Source organism: Halyomorpha halys, unplaced genomic scaffold (genome assembly GCF_000696795.3).
Source record: "Halyomorpha halys isolate HHAL.00 unplaced genomic scaffold, Hhal_1.1 Scaffold1124.1, whole genome shotgun sequence".
Lineage (NCBI taxonomy): Eukaryota > Metazoa > Arthropoda > Insecta > Hemiptera > Pentatomidae > Halyomorpha > Halyomorpha halys.
In genome coordinates, this window is record NW_027108426.1 from 621,303 (window position 1) to 638,653 (window position 17,351).

Consider the following 17,351-nt stretch of genomic DNA (forward strand, 5'->3'; position numbering starts at 1 on the left):
TAGTATAACTCTTAATACCTAACTCCCTCTGTCAACAACTCGAGAAGCTATAAATGTAGGATTACTGAGACAATAAAGTAGTCTATTATCAGCAACCGTGAGTGTGTTTTCTTCTACCTTCCTTCCTTTTTTTTTGATCTTAAAACCCGCTATCACGTATCTTATATATATATATAGTTGACCGTAAAAATTAAATATAAGAAGATGGTGAGGGTTGCGGTAAAAAAAAAGAACGGATAGTTTATTAACTATTTAATGTCCGACGTTTCGCCCCACTTTACAGGGCTTCATCATTCTGTTCAAAGCGAAAGGTTTAACCTTGGTTGCTGTTTAACCTTTCGCTTTGAACAGCCCTGATGGAGCCATACAAAGTGGGGTGAAACGTTGGATATTAAATAGTTATAAACTATTTGTTTTTTTGTTTTATTACCGCATCCCTGACCATCTTCTTATATTCAAAATGAAAATAAAGTAAAAAAATAATAATCATTAAAAAAATCGAATTAAATTAAATTAAAATAATAATAAAATTAACTGAAATGATTTTGATGAGAATAATAAAGCTGCAAATTTACAATTAGTGAATCAATATAATAATGAAAATAAAACTAGATGATACAGAATATGATAAAAATAAGGATCCAATATTATATATTACTAAGCACACACATATATTGTTAATTTTAATTGTAATATAATAAATCAAAAATATAATAAAAAAAATTATTTTCAAGACAGAAAAATAAATTTAATTTGGGTTTTGAGGGTTCAAATTTGTGTTGGGCTAAAGTTATGTATAACTAACTAATAATTATCCAGTTTTATCTCCTACCTACAAACTAACAAATAATTCTAATAAAAAAGTCCAAGTAAAGACCTAATTTAACTTTTCTTATTCCTGACATATGACCATGTTTATGTTTTCTCCGGTCAATGGATTTTGAAGGGAATAACGAATCGATTTTATGATCCCGTTCTAACAGATTGGGGCCCCTAAATATGTGTTCTGGCAATAACAGGCAATAACTACATTATTTACATTTTTTTGGGGAACTCATTCTGTCAACTATTTTTCTATAAGTTTGTACCTTAGTTAACTGAAAATTAACTAGCTAATGCCCAACTCTGCCCAGAAGAGTATACCTTAGTGTCGCACACCGGTCACAGTATGCTATGTGGCTTAGTCCTGATCCGGAACCTATTCATATAATTGATATTTCATTGCGAACTACTTAACAAATCTTCAGATGTATTTTAAGTCTGCAATGGCCTGTAAGTACTCCTATTAGTAATCGGAGTTCATTTGAATTTAGGCCTAGCAGCCACTTAGTTCTAGAACAACCAAAGCTATTAATTAATTTAATAGCTTGGCCTGTCTTAGTCCCGGACATTCCTTCCACTCTTAGCCTGTTTTCCTTCATGTCCAATCCCTTGGTCAGATGAGGTTGCAGAAAAACCTCAGCCCGGTTTTTTTCATTTTAGTTAATTATTTGCAGTGGTTTACATTAAAATTTGTTTTCTTTTAGCACTTTTTGGCCTCTATTTAGGTCTATTATAAGATTGTACACAAAACTTAGATTACTAACTATTAAACCTATCTGAATTATAATAAAAAACAGAATGTCTTCATCTTTCCAAACTTAGATTCAGCTTAATACAATTCAACTATAATAGCCAGCACGAAATAAGGCGGGTGAACATTTATTCACTATATGTCGCACCAGTAAGGAAGATTAAGCACGTGGGATCATTGATTCTAGTAAAATATTTTTTTGTTTCACTAGATCAAAAAAATATAAAAACGTGTCTGGTTCTTGCCAATGAGCCCTAGAAACAAAGCAAAAAAAATGTAAATAATTTTAGATTATTTATATATCATCGTATTGGTTTTGTTTGGCATTTATTTACTGGTTATCATATAACAATCGATTTATATATATATTTTTTAGCATATAAAAGGAATTTTTTTTTTATTTAGAAGGTTTTTAGAACGCTAAAAAGGACAGAGAAACGAATAGCGTTGTTTTAGTTGTTAGGCAAGGTAAAGTAGAAGTAAATATTTTATTTATGGAAAAATAATGTTGATATTCGTTTTACCCACCTAAAAAAAACCTTAAATACGAATTTTGATGGTATTACGAAAAGTATTTTTTTAAAATAAAACTTTAAGCTACACAATTTTAGGGCCTTCGATTAACTTTTTTTCAAATCACATAAATTGTAATAATGTGAACATGACACCACTAATCTGCGCGAAACTAGGCGCTTAGGAATCTCTAACAGCTTGAAATTGTACAAGTTATATCTTCGTAAACAAATTAATAATAATAATAACATTGTTAATTTTTTCTGGGATTGATCCCTTTACAATAATATACAGGCATCAAATTAGGCATTACAGCTTAAGATTAAAATACAAAAATAAACAACAATAATTGACAGAATATGTAAAATGAGATAGAACAAAAGAAATAAAACCATATGTCACATCATAAAACATAAGACGACTAACACTTCTGATAACAACTTAAAAAAAATGATAAAAAATAAACTAAAAATAATAAATGAAAGGATACAATTTCGGCTAATATACATATTTACAAGTATAAACTGTATAATATACAGAAAATATATAAACCTTATTTGAAACTTTCAATTGTTATTCATCTAGAACTAGGTGGACAGAAGGTAGTCGAAGATACGGGATTTTAAAATTGAAAGGGTATTAGAACTAGGAATAAAGGAGGGAATAGAATTCGATTAGGAAGAGGAACGGATGAGGAAAGATCTACCAAAGGCTGCGGTTCGATGGACGAAGAGAATTCAGATGAAATATGACTAATTAAACGACAGTGAATCCGAAAATTAAAAAAAAAGATTATATTTTTATTTTATTAAAAATATTATAATATCAGATAATGTAATATAAAGATAATGGTAATTGTGTATTTTCTAGAAAAATAAAAGGAAAGTTATAATTTTTATATCAGAAACGAATAACAGTAGAACTGAAATTAAAATCATAATTATACTTAGTACCAAAGTAATTACTTTTTGTACTTCAATTATCTTCTAGTAGTTTTCCCATATTTCACAGTTAAGTGTGGGTGGGAACAGACGGGCAGAAACCAACACAAATAGCTTTGCGGTTTGGCCGTTAAATAGGTTGCCAGGCATTCTGTCTCTAAGCAAAACAGGAAAGTTTTGAAGTGTATTTTATCTTCTAAATATTGATTGTGCTAATTCTTTCTCCCAAATAACGTTCTTTAATAATAAATTGTAATGGTAAATATCTTTAATTGTTTATTTGTAATTTTGTTTAGCAAATAAAAATTCGTATTTAAGGATTTATCGAGGTGGGAATAACGAATATAAATTTTGCTCCTCTCAAGAATACGACAGTTTAACTGTTTGATGCTCTAATGCAATCGGAAAATATTGTGTGGTTTCGACTTTTTCCATTCAAATCGGATGTTTTAATTTTTTCTTTTCTGTCCTTTAATTATTCACAAAATTCTCAAATATTTTGTGTTTATCCATTGTGTATTATTGCTAAGAATAATAACTGTTTATTTATTTTAAATTAAATACCTTATGTAATAATGATACTCTAAAGAGAGGAAGATAAAAAAAAAAAAAAGTCATTTAAATCTTGTCAGACTATTTCAATGAGTATAAGACCTAACTTATATTAAAAATATTTTAATTGTTCTTTGATTTCGTTCAAAATAGTTATAGCTGCTTTGGAGAAAATCGAAAAAAAAAAAAAACAAGAATTGCAAAATCGATGCTATAAAGTATAAAGTGGCTTTTCCGGTCGATCGATTTTAGAAAAAAAGTTGCTGTCACATCCCGAGCATATACACGCATTAAATACGTAATTTCAGTTTAATAGGAATTTAAGTTATTAAGCTAGGCTGCTCACAGATACAGACGCTGAGACATTGTAGGTCCAAAAAGACCTTGGACTTTTTTTGACCTAATATTTAGAAATTGATTTTGGATTTTAGTGATTTAGGATTCACTATAAACTCATTTTTCTCTTCAAAATATTCTTTTATTATTACATATCGAAAAAAGATTGAATGGTGTATTTTTACCCCCATATACCACAATAACAGCATAGTATTAAGATAATTTAGCCGGACTGAACCTCAAAAAAACCTTAAAACGGAATTGTGATGGAAATTGAAAAATAATTTTTTTTTTAATCGAACTTTTGCCCTACTGAGCAATATTTTAAATAGATGACTCTAATCTACAAAAAACTTAGCAGTGGTTCCAACAAACATCTTCGTAAACAAATTCGAAAGTGGTATATAAAATATAATGTTCGTGAATTTTTTTTTTATTCCCAATACTTTTTCTCATATGTAAAAGGATTAAATCGAAAAGCTCTGCTTATGTGTTGAAAGAGCAGAAATTTGTTGCAGTTACATTGGATTTAGATAACATTGTGAGGAGTTATCAATTTATTCCGTAAACAAGGGACATCGACATAAAATAATATCCCTTAAAAACCAAGCACAAAAATTTGTAATTTTTAATTTGTATGAAAATTCATGTTTAGGTATTTTAAAATAACGATACAAACGAATCTGATTTTTTTTTCTTATGAAAAATTATTTTGTTTACATTACTGGAAGTGAATTTCGGTTTTTTTAAAAATTTTGTATATACTTAAGCTCATTTAATGATATAAATAAATAAACAACATTTTGTCCTTATTCTCAAAAAAATAAATAAATCGATTGGTATATAATAACCATTAAATATATGCAGAGAAAATTTACCAAAGGATAATATAAAAAATTTCTAAAATAATTTAAAATATTTTTTTATAAGGCTCCCGCGGAAGTATGTCTAATATTTTTTTTATCATTAAAAAAAGTTTCATTGAAATCGGTGATCCCACGTGTTTATCTTAACATTGTAAGTCATTAACTTTTTTTAATGTTAAATAAATGTTTGTTTTTTTAATTAATTTTAATTTTATGTTAAGTTTAATTTAATGTCAATTTTAATTTAATGTCAATTTTATTTTATGTTAATTTTATATATTTCATATACTGTTCCCTGTTTTAAACAACATTTTATATCTCTCAGGTTTCAGGGGAGCACTTGTATTATTTTTATTTTAATATCTTATATTATTCCTTTATCTATTAATTTAGCTGGATTTATCTATACCTTTGATTTGTTGTTGCAAAATACACACACCTCATTTAATCCTTACCCTTTCCTTCTTTTATTTTTACCATATTAGTTATTTCTTCTATTAATTATTATTTCACTTTTCATTACTCTAGTGGTACATTTGAATTAAATCTCTCATTAATCTAGTGGTACATTTGAATTCAATCTCTTTTTACTGCACTCATTATTAGTTAGTATTCTATTTATTTAAATTTATATTATCTTAGTTTACAACGCTCCTTTTTTTTATTAATTTGTTTATGTACATTTTTTTATATATCGTCTATCAACGCCATATTTGATATCAATTTGTAAATATCTTTTAATGAACATGGTTTTTTCATTTAATTACATTTGTATTTTTAGTTTGCATTTTCATAAGAAGTTTGTTTTGTTTTTGAATGAGATTTATACTTGTGATGTAATATGTATATACTGGAATAACAGTCATTAAGGATTATTTTGCTTAGCAACAATACAACATTCTACGGATGAATGTCAGTCACCTAGTCGCCTTTGTGTAGTTAGTCACAAATCGTCACCAGACCCTTTCTGCGTGAATTGTTGGAGCGCCGTACAGACGTGGGCCCACCGAGGTGTGATCAGTTCGACTTCAACAAGCATCGTCTCTCTGGCCTTTTGGACCGGACCTCCCAGGGCCTATCTTGCCTCTGACCCATCGTAGTTCGTTCAGCAATAATTTATTTTATGTTTATTGATTTTGTAAATTTTGTTAGTTCTTTCATTTCTTTTAGTTTTATCTTAAAGTACAGTTTTATTTTGAATTTTGTTTATGAAGGTTTTATTTTAAGCCAACTTAGCAAAATAAATGTTTATAACCCAAGACAGCATGTTTTATTTGTTGTTCCTTTGTTTAAATGCTTTCCGTCAGAAAGAAAGACATGGTCAATTTGAGGTGGCTTTAATGTCATCTTTTATACAACTTTCTATATATTTGTTATGGTTTTATAATTTTTTTAAAATAGTTATATTTTGTTCTCATTTAGCCCAGATGAAGTCGAGTGGAGAGAAGAATTACTAATAAATAGTGTTATAGTTATATTTTATATAAATAAATAGTTTTTATTTTATACCAATAAACTGTTGGATTTTTCTATATATTTTTTCCACCACCCAGACTATCTTCCTACAATTAATTGCATTGGCAATGTTGGAGTGTTTTTATGATTGTTCTATACTATCAGAATATTAGTTAGACACTAAAACAAAAAATAATAAAGCATGTTTGGCTGGAAGGAAGTATAAATATAATTATTTATTCGAAATAGTTATTCGAGCTCTTATAATAAAAGTTGATACCCTTATCGCAACTGGTTGGGCCTGAATAAGAAATGTCAGGACATTGACAAACTGACTGACAGTTATTACGCGTCGATGCTATTGGATGCGGTGTGATTATAGTAATGCCTGTATTGATAGTAAATATGATTCATTGACAATTCATGTCTTGTGGGGAATCATAGACATAATATCTTTATGTGGTTTAGGTAACGGTCCATTCAATCCGAGGATAGTGCTGCTTCGAATTGGAATGGAGTCATCTGTTTACTTCAAATAATAATAAATCAGTTCATGGGTACATGATTCTGAACCAAAGGATGTCACCATCAATCGCCTGGTTTATCATGATGACATTCCTGGATAATGGTAGAAACTGATTTATTGTAGTTGAATGAACTCAGGAAGCTTCAGCCAAACCACTGTTCCCATGCTGTAAGATCCCAATAATTTTCTGTAAAGTGAAAATTCATTTTTCGAAACCAGGATTTGAACTTCTTGGTTAATTAACTTACTTCGCATGTATAACAATTATATAATGAAGAAGATGGTCAGAGACGCGGTCACAAGAAAACAAGCAGCTATTTATTTGCCGACGTTTCGCCCCACTTTGTAGAGCTTCATCAGGGCTGTTCCAGATCAGTACGAGAACTGACCTGAGCAAAGGTCGTCTCTGAAAACTATTTTTGTTTTCTTGTGACCGCATCCCTGACCATCTTCTTCATAATTTAAATTAATAAGATCCTTCGTAAAATCCTCAATGCTCCTTTCTTTGTCACAAATAAAAACATACCTTAATGTTCCCTATGTAACCGATCTAGCCCGAACCAGATACCACTCCTTCCATTATAAACTCTCTAACCACTCAAACCCCCTAGTTTCTAATCTTTCATCCTCTTCCATTCCTGACAATCCTACGAGGCGCCTGAAAAGAAGATGGCCATGAGACCAGCTAATGTAAAATGTCATTAGAATGATACCAATGGGTAGTTTCTCTACACGCCTGTAACACTCCAATTTAACTTTCAGATCAGATTTACTAAATGTATTATAATGTACAGATGTAAATAGCAATAAATAAATATTTAAAAAAAAATTAATAAGGTTAATTTATTTATATTCTTAAATTGATCTTATATATATATATATAAATGTATATTTTAACAATTATGTTTTAATTCTTAGAAAACATAATAATTATTTTATATATAATCTTATAACTTGTTCGAGACTAGTTTTATTATTTAAATAAAATAAACTGTATCCAATTAAGTTTCCAACGCTCTTTATTAATACTTTCAATGTACGTACAACGTTTCGGTCATTCTCAAGGAGAATCTTAACAATAAAATTACAGTCTCATATTCAACTTGTAAAAATGCAGTATTATCAGCTCAGGTCTATGTATGCCACTATTTCATTTCAATATAAATACTATTAATTGCAATTAATTTAAACACTGATATATCTTTACTTATAAACAATATTAATTTTTATTATTATTAATATTACTTTTTATTTTTTAAGAAAGAATTATATTTTAGCTAAGCGAGTGTTATCAATGTTTTCAGACCTGAGTAGAACAGCCCGCACATTTTTAATGGTTTGATGTGAGGATGTAAATTTATAGTTAAGATTGTCTTTGAGGATGGCCAGGTTGGGCGAAACGTTGGACGTTTAAAGTATTAATAAAGAGTATTTAGACTTAATTGAATACAATTTATTTTATTTAAATAATAATAATTTTACATCACCTTTAATACTATAAACTTGTACATAGTTTGATTATGTTTATTTTCTTTATCCTTATGTTTGTATTTAGCGAGGGATTTTATTTATTTTTTTATTTCATTTATTTATTTATTTTTATTCTTATGTTATTTTATTTTAATATGGATGTAATCAACTATCACTGTTACTTATTGCACAACAATGTTGTGGCAGATTGTAATATTTATCTATAAATAAAAAAAACTGCAAGAGAATATTCCTGCCACTGTAGGAATACATGGCAGTATTAAGCTCGAACAACTTAAAAAATATATATAATAGACAAGGCACGGTTATTATAATTGGTTTTTCTATTATAACAACAATCAGAATCATCCATCAGGACCTCAGTGTCCCATATGTTGCCGATTTGGCCAGAACCAGATACCAATCCTTCCATGATAAACTTCCCAACCACCCAAACCAACTCGTTTCTAACCTGGCCTCTCATTCACTACCTAATAATCCTCCTAGGCGTCTGAAAAGAAGATGGCCTTGAGATCATCTCCTTTAAAAATGTTTTTTGGAGTTCTATCAATGGGTAGATTCTCCACGTTTGTGTCATGTCATAATATCACTTAAATTTACTTGATGTGTATATATGTATACAGTAATAAATTATTAAACAAAAAAAAAAAACATCAATCAGAGTTTATTAATCAGCGGCAATCCCATAAAGAAAAGGTGTTATCAGGTTTTTATTTTAAAAAACAAATATTGATATTTACACTTGTTTGATTGATATATTGATGTCAGTCCACTTGAAGTATCTCATGCAAACACTTTATTTCTTGACAATTTCTGGATGTGATAGGTTTTGATAAATATTATTTTAAAATAATATTCTTCATAATATTTTATACATGTACAAATAACTTTTTTCTCGGGTGTTAATGATATGTATTTTTGGATAATTAATAGTTGACCGTGTGTAATTCATTGTACGAAGATGGTCCCGTGGCGGTCAATAATAATAATAATTATGATAAAGGTTTAACGAACAGGGTTTGATGCCAATACCATCATTCGTTCTCCAAGTACATAAGTCCTGTGACGCCCTTCCAAACCTAAATATTCTGAATACTGATTCATTATTTATAAGTTTTAATGCAATTCTCTCATCTACGATTGTTCTAACCTTTGGATGTATACCCGTAGGTTCAGTGTTTATAAACATCTTAGGGATCCGTTCCTTACCAAGTCCCGCGATATGTTATAACCTGAATTATAGTTATAGTTATAAATGCCAGCAACTCCGGTTATAGAGTTCGGCTAGTCTCCTCTAAAAAGAATCTAATCTCCCACACGGAAAAGTCTATATGTGAGTATGTTTGACATATATATTTTTCCTAAGAATAATTTATTTTTGTATTCACATATAAATAAAGACTTATTATTATTATTATTATATTATACATAATTTGCCAGACGATTAGCATAAATATGAGAACAATAAAATTACATATAATTATTTCTTATTGACTGAAAAAAAAGTTGATATCTAACTTTCTCCAGTGCATCTAATTCTAGAATTTCTGTCAAATCGAGTATATTTTATGAAGTTTTCCGATGGAAAGTAAAATTTTAGAACATCCTTATATCGTTGAAAATTTCTATCCCACGCTTTCTAAGAGCGTAATAAATTCCCAAAAAAAAAATAATCACTATTTTAAACTTTATCATTACAAACCGCTATAAAAACGCAAACAAACTGAAATTATAACGAAATATTATTATTAACATACACTCCGATATTCGGAGTACTAATCTGGAATTTTAATCGATTTGGTTGAGGAATGAAACTCAATGCTCTACTTACAGACAGTTTTTATTAAACTGGATAAAAATTAATCTATAATAAAAAACGTAATTAATGACAGCTATGAGAAGCTGTTATAAATGAGCAATTTTCAAGTGTAATACTATTTTTTTTTCTGACAACATCCGCTTCCATCTTTACTTGTCGGAGGGCAACAAGCCTGGTCGTTAGATTTGCAACATTGCCGAGTCTTGCACGACTCCTTGCAGCAGCCATCTTTTCTTTCACCTAAAAAAAATAATAATAATAAAACTTATAATTAATATATTTGATTCATAAAATCCTTATATATATAAAATTGAATTCATATACATAAAGTACAAAAAAATTCAATAAATTTAAACATTTCACTGTTAAGATAATTAACACTGAAGATTAAATAACTATAAATTCATTAAAATATTACAAGCTCAATCCCACTTTAAATTTAATCAGATCTTAATCTGAAGTTAATAAATTCTCTTATTTGGTCTGTTTGTTTTGATAATTTCTAGTAAATGATAAGAAATGAAATAAAGACATAACTATAAATTAAGAAAAAATATTCATTTAATTTGATATGAAGGAAAATAATACTTCTTATTCTGACATAGAAGCAAATTGGTTTAAATATTATGGATACTACCTATCTATATTATTACTTTTTTCTAGATAACATTTTATAATAATAGACGTTCATAATAATTTTAGTCTTTTTTTATTGAAATTAATAATGTCATACTAATTAAAAATTAAGTTTAAACATTCGGACATCCTTGCATTGTGACGTCATGGCATTTTTAAATACTGTAAAAAATGAATGATTAACAGTTTAGAGTCAAATATTTATAACTTTCAATAAGTAAATAATCAAAACTCATAATTCTTTTAATTAATACATAAATTAACGTTGGTGGTTCGGTATTCAAAAATATTGTAAAAATGTCCTAGTATTCATTCATTCATCAAAAAAATTAAGAAATTTTTTAACATGACGTTTTTAAATATTTTTTTTACATTTACGTTAAAGTTAAAAGCACACTTGTTATTTTTTATCTTTAAACGTAGAGTAAGAAAAACAAAATATGTCTGAGAGTATTTAATGAGTTTATTTCACTACAATAAAGTAAATCAGAAAATGTTTCAGTTTAAAAAAATCAAATACTCTTTTAAAATGATATTTAATTCTATAAATATTTAAATAATAAATTAAAAAAATCCTTAAATACCGTTTACACAAAAAATATGAAAAAGGACCCAAATAAAACATCATTGGTATATTATGTTCAAAATAAACATGATTTTGATTTTGAAAATGTCAAGGAAACACATAAACAAAATAATAATTTTAGAAGAAAAATTACATTGTATTAGAATAAATTTACATTTCCGAAAATATAAATTATACAGTAAACTTTAAATCATATTCTAAAGGATGAAACCACGATTAATCTGAACTTTTAAGTAAGATAAATATGTAATTATTCGTAAAATGTTGGTTATAAGATGAAATTTTCAAATTCTTAAAATATATATATATATATTATATATGTAAATAAATATACGTATATTATACATATATATGCACATGTTTATCTGAAAAAATAGGGGTGGGGTCAGTGGGTATGCAAAAGTATGAATATAATAAAAATACAGTATTTATGTTTTTAAAATAATGTTATGTTATAAGTAACAAATTAAAAAAGAACGTTAGTTAAATTGTAAATAAATTAAGCTTAGTGATAAAGTAATAACAGAGGCCTAACCTGTTGAAGGTAGGTTTTATTAATATTATTAATGAGGTTAAAGAAAGACAATGTTTTGTGGAATAGTTTTTATATTGAAATTATAAAGTTTGTAAGTGAATAATAATTTTAAAAATGTGTTTGGAACTGTTATTATACTATTTTAATATTTATTTTTGTTTTTAAAGATATGATATGGGCAATTAGCCTGCAAAAGACAAATTTTAAGGAATTATGACATCAATGATTAAGGTATGTTAAAAAAAATAATAGTATTACGTGTGAGTGAATAAATGTAATAATAATGTGAAAACAAATTTTATAGGTTGTTTCCTTGAGAATAGCCTAAGGGCCGAAACGTTTATTTCAAAATAAATAGTTGAGAGAAAAAGTGGATCAATTGTTGTTTTTGTTAATAATAAAATAAACCGCTCTTAAACAATCAGTATAATAAATCATTAATCTAATATTCGTTTCGTCAGTCAGATACATTTTTATGTCACCTTAGGTAACTGTTATATATTCTTATTTCTATCATACTTTTGCAAGTGAAAATTTTTAAACTATTAAATCGATAAATACTATTAAAATAACTTTTCTGAAACCAGTTGAAATTGGAGTTATTCGATCTCTCAATTGGAAAATTATAAATGATACTTTGAAAATAAGTAGTTAACAATAACAGTTAATAATGTAAAATTATCTTTTCTGCAAAAGATGAGAACCAGATTATTTGTTATTTTAAAAAAATGATAATTTAATCATATAACTCACAACATCCAGTTGGGCAGGGCATTTTGTTATCTCGTCGGAAACGAACTGTGCCCCATCCCACCATCGTGGTTATTTATAAGAGAGATATGTCGTCATTTCGACGATACCGATAAGTTTATTGCGTACTTGACAAACCTTTACGAATTTCCTTATTAAATATTTAATAAACGATCTAAAATAAGAATTTAAATAAATGAGATAAATGCAGTTGATACCAAACTAAAATAAATATTATATTTACGAACCTTTATCAATTATGCGCATATAGAGAAAAAAAATCCAACATCTCAACGACGTATAATGGAAAAGTTTCAAAATCGATACTTGAAAGGTCGCCGCAATGTGTAAACTGAGGCTTCAAGGATCGGATTACGTTGGTATCGATATTCAATCCGATTGGTGTTGTCATGGCTTAGGCATTGAACACTCCTATCAAAATATTCCCGGCCATGAACTCTCTTACATGGGTCATTGTTAGAGGATGGATTATCGTACAATCGCATCTTTTGACCAAGCTTCAAATTCTGCCCAACATCGAAGGAAATTCGAATTATGGAAATAACAAAACTTCCAATTAGAACATATTACTATTCTATTGTTTGTACAACGTTTCGGGATTTACCCCGCACTCATGTACTATATACCTCATATTATCAATCATATCAATTTCCATAGTGAAATTTTTTACATTATATGTTTATAAATCGACAAAGTTTCACAATATAAATTAATGTGGTTGATAAATATGAGGGTATATAGTACATGAGTGTAGGGTAAATCCAGAAACGTTGTACAAAATATAGAATAATAATATGTTCTAACTGGAAGTTTTATTCACCTCAGCATTTTGAATTACATTAATTTTAAATTGGAGGTTTATGGGTTTTTTCTACAATTGTTACGGTTGCCTTGGTGAGATAAAAATACTGGCTATATCTGCGTAGACAAGAGGTATGATGGATGTCATGGTGAAAAAAAAAAAAAAAAACTCGAGCGATATGTTGAAACGAGTGGTTTTTGGTTTTGTGAAGGGGACAGTTTGACTTTGGAACACGTTACGACTGTTCAATGTCAAGTGGTGATAGTCTATTAGGTCCTGTGTCTTTACTGTTTGAACCGAAACAACACCATATGAGAAATGTTATCGTATATGTTTGTTTTTTTCAAAATTATAGTGTTCAACTTCAATGGACGGTCATTAACACTAGAAGTGGGAATATAGTGGAGTGACGTTTCTTCAGCACGTCCAGGATAGGAGAGTTAGTGAGTGGCAGGTGTCATCTTCAAACTTCTGGGGAAGGTGAGACGGTGACCGGAAAAGGAAATATCGGACAACCTTGTGTTCTGCCAGGAGTACACCCAAAGACTATGTGATTTTATTTCCATGTTTAATTTATCGACTACAATAATTTTGTTCTGGGGACATATTTCGAAAAATCGTACAGCTTGTACTAACTTGATCAAAACTTTATTAAAATCATTTTTATAAGCTTTCAATTAAAGCCAACTAAAAAAAATAATAAATTTAGTCGTATAGTGCTATTTGCATTATTAGGTATCAATATCCCTAATCGTATAGTTTAACATGTTAAAGTGTGTTAAATAGATAAATATAAATATTATTTATACGTTTAGCATGTTAAGAGTATATAACTATTAACATAGTTGAGAGTATGTTAATAGATCTGCTAAATGGAGAACGACGTCATGGATCAAACCACCTAAGCTCTAAACCGTTTTGTCTGTAATCATTTTGATAATTAGTTGCTCGTAGTTCGTGTTTGGATTGTTTTTGTTTTGGACGTTTTTAAACACTAATAAAGTAAAGGATAAAAAAAATAATAAACTAATGGGGAAAAAAAAAACAAAAGAGGAACAAGTGAGGTGGAGAGATTATGTGAAGATATTACAAAACAGGTTGTCCAGAAAATCTACAGTAAAAACGTATACTTGAATGTAAAAATGTTAACCTGTTACTACCATGACATTGAGAATCGAAGTATGGCAGCATTAGAACATTGTGGCAGAATTTAATTTATTAAGTATTTTAGTTGTTTCCAAATTTTTCCTGAGCAAGTAGGTACCCAGGATCAAAACTAAGGGTGGCAAGTTATAGTTAATTAGCCAATCAGGTCGTGACATTTCAGCTCGGAAAAGGGGAATGAAACCAAAATTTTGAGAAAATTGTATATAATTATAGCAGTGCTTTAATAGTTATTAGATAAAAAATTATTTTTTAAATTAATATTTTTTTTTTACTTCTAGAGAGAGGGGGGTGCTGCCCCACCTGCTCCCCTTCTGGGTGCGCCCATGTTCCCGAGACGGAAAGATAACTAACAAGAAATATATAGTGATCCTTGGAAAACCATTTTGTTAATGATTTTTTAAAACTTTCATTGGAATAAAACATTCTCCAACACAATAGAGCAATAGGTATTAGGGATCTAAGTGCACTATCATGCCACATATACATATTAACTAAAAATAAAAAGTAAATAAGAATAAAAAAAATACAATGAAATAATTAAGTACTAATTAAGATATTTTATAAAAATGGGACTTGATAACTGGCCGTTATTCGGGAATCGCCCATATCAATCTTCTCTTGAGATACTCTGTTCCCACGGTCTCAGCTTTACTACTTATGGAAAACTATGCGGTTTGGGGAAGGAATGTAAATTATGGTGTCTAATATTGTACCTTTGTACTCATGATCTGGAATAGCCGATTAACTAATAGTTGCCCCTAATGAAACATTTAAACATAAACATAGTCTAGTTTGTGTAGAAAGGGGACACAAATAGATATTGTTTTGAACCAAATATTTTTCTCGATTCTCATTAGTCATTTCAATTGTGGATGACGTGAGATGTCTAGGAATAACTTTCTGTCTTTATTCATATATATGTTTTTTTTTGTTTTTTTTAGGAAGATAAAATAATGTTGTCGAACATTATAATCGGTCTCATTTGGAACAATAAGCAATAAAGATAAATGTTTCCAGATTTATATGAAATATAAAAAAATAATAGAAAATAAATAAAATTAAACATAAATTCAAGAAAAATGAACCTGTTAAACATAAATTATATTTAATATAGCCAAACTGTATAATTCAAAAACAATATTGTATCCCAACTTTTGGTGAGAATAGCAGAATTCAAGGAAGCGCTTCTCTCTTTCATTGCTATTGAAAAACAGTGAAGGCTGAGCTAGGGTGCTTTAACTCTGTCAAGTGTAGCCTAGAATTGTAAAGGTAATCTCTTTATTTTAATTTTATTTGTTTGTTATTGACACTGCAGACCATGTACCAATAATCTCTTCTTACAAACATAATTGCTTGCTGTACCACAGACAGCTTGGAAAGGATTACAGGATTGCAGCTAAGTTTAGTTCTATAACCAGTCCCTATGGGGCCAATTTAAGAGCGCCTTTCCCACCGATTCATTCAGGTTCAAGGGCAGTGGTCTTGATCCCCTAAGAATAACACGAAGACTAATCAATCTTTGACTTGACTGTACCTCCGAGCGGCCGGCCATTTTGAAATCCTGGAGTGACACAATGTGATTGCCGCCAATAAGGAAACCTGGGTTAGTCATCTGTCCAATGCCCGGTCGGTGTGAGTTGTCTCCAGCAGGCTGGTATGATCGTCGATAGTAGAGAAATAATATGTTGGAAGAAATCTAGAATCCAACTTTAGAAACATAAATTTCAATTTTGGAAACAATGAAGTTTGTAGGAGATTTTGAATTGAACTGAAATTCATAGTGAATGTTTGAACTCGATTTTTCTCCTTTGGATCCGTGCAAAATTTCATGTCTGGATGAGTAATGAAATGTTCCCATGTTTGTTCCTGAGAGAGAGGTATTCACAATGATAGTGGTTTTACTTGGTGGTTCGACATCTCTGATTTGTCCTCCTATTTTGTCGAAGTGTTCTTCAAACATATTCGATTTTATTATGTAATAATAAATCTTGATCTTCTCTGAGCAAGAGACCTAAAATTTTCATTTAGTTCAAGAATTCCTATCCACTCTTATATCTTAAGTCTAATCGTAGATCTTTTCTCTTCAATTTCTTTGTCTGACATATTGTTTTAATTGGTTCAAAAACATTTATGACTAAAAAAGTCGGTAGTCTAAAAAAGTAAAAAAGTCCAATTCGGTCTATAAACTTTTTTTTACAGAATAACTTTTGTTGGTCTGTAAAATATTTCACACACACAGAATGCAATTTCGTTAATGATCCGTTGATTCGATAATGATTCAAAGAAATTATTTCATTGGGTTGTGTATGACGTACGCAGTCGGTTCACTTAAGCTTAAACGATGATAGATTGTTATAATGGCTAATTCTTCTTGTTAGGTTTAGAGTGGTATGTTGGTAATGCTCCAGTGGTCTTGAAGTTAATTATGTTTTGTTTTGAGAAAATATAGAGGGCCATGAAAGGTCTATGGCTTCTTAGTATAACAACATTTTACTGAATGTTCAAATCTGTTGTATATCTTATGGATCGGTATATGACTATCAATGAATTATTTTGATTGATAGATTTATTTATTGATAGATATTACAATCTGCCACACAGTTGTGAGCAATAAGTAATAGTGATGAATGATCTCATACATACTAAAATAAAAAAATAAATAAAATAAAATAAAAAAAACTCTCTGAAGATATATACAAACAAAAGAATAAACAAGATGAACATAATCAAACTATCTGTATGAAAAATAAATAAATAAAATAACATAATGATAAAATAATAT

At 29.0% G+C, this 17,351-nt stretch overlaps 1 long non-coding RNA gene across 1 annotated transcript; it reads right to left on the minus strand.

Annotated features, from left to right (window-relative positions):
- Positions 1-10,075: 10,075 nt before the first annotated feature.
- On the minus strand, positions 10,076-12,758 carry LOC106688399 (uncharacterized). Its single transcript, XR_001344318.2, has 2 exons — positions 12,583-12,758; positions 10,076-10,312 (listed from the first exon to the last, which is right to left on the minus strand). It is a non-coding gene; the product is annotated as an uncharacterized lncRNA (long non-coding RNA).
- Positions 12,759-17,351: the final 4,593 nt, after the last annotated feature.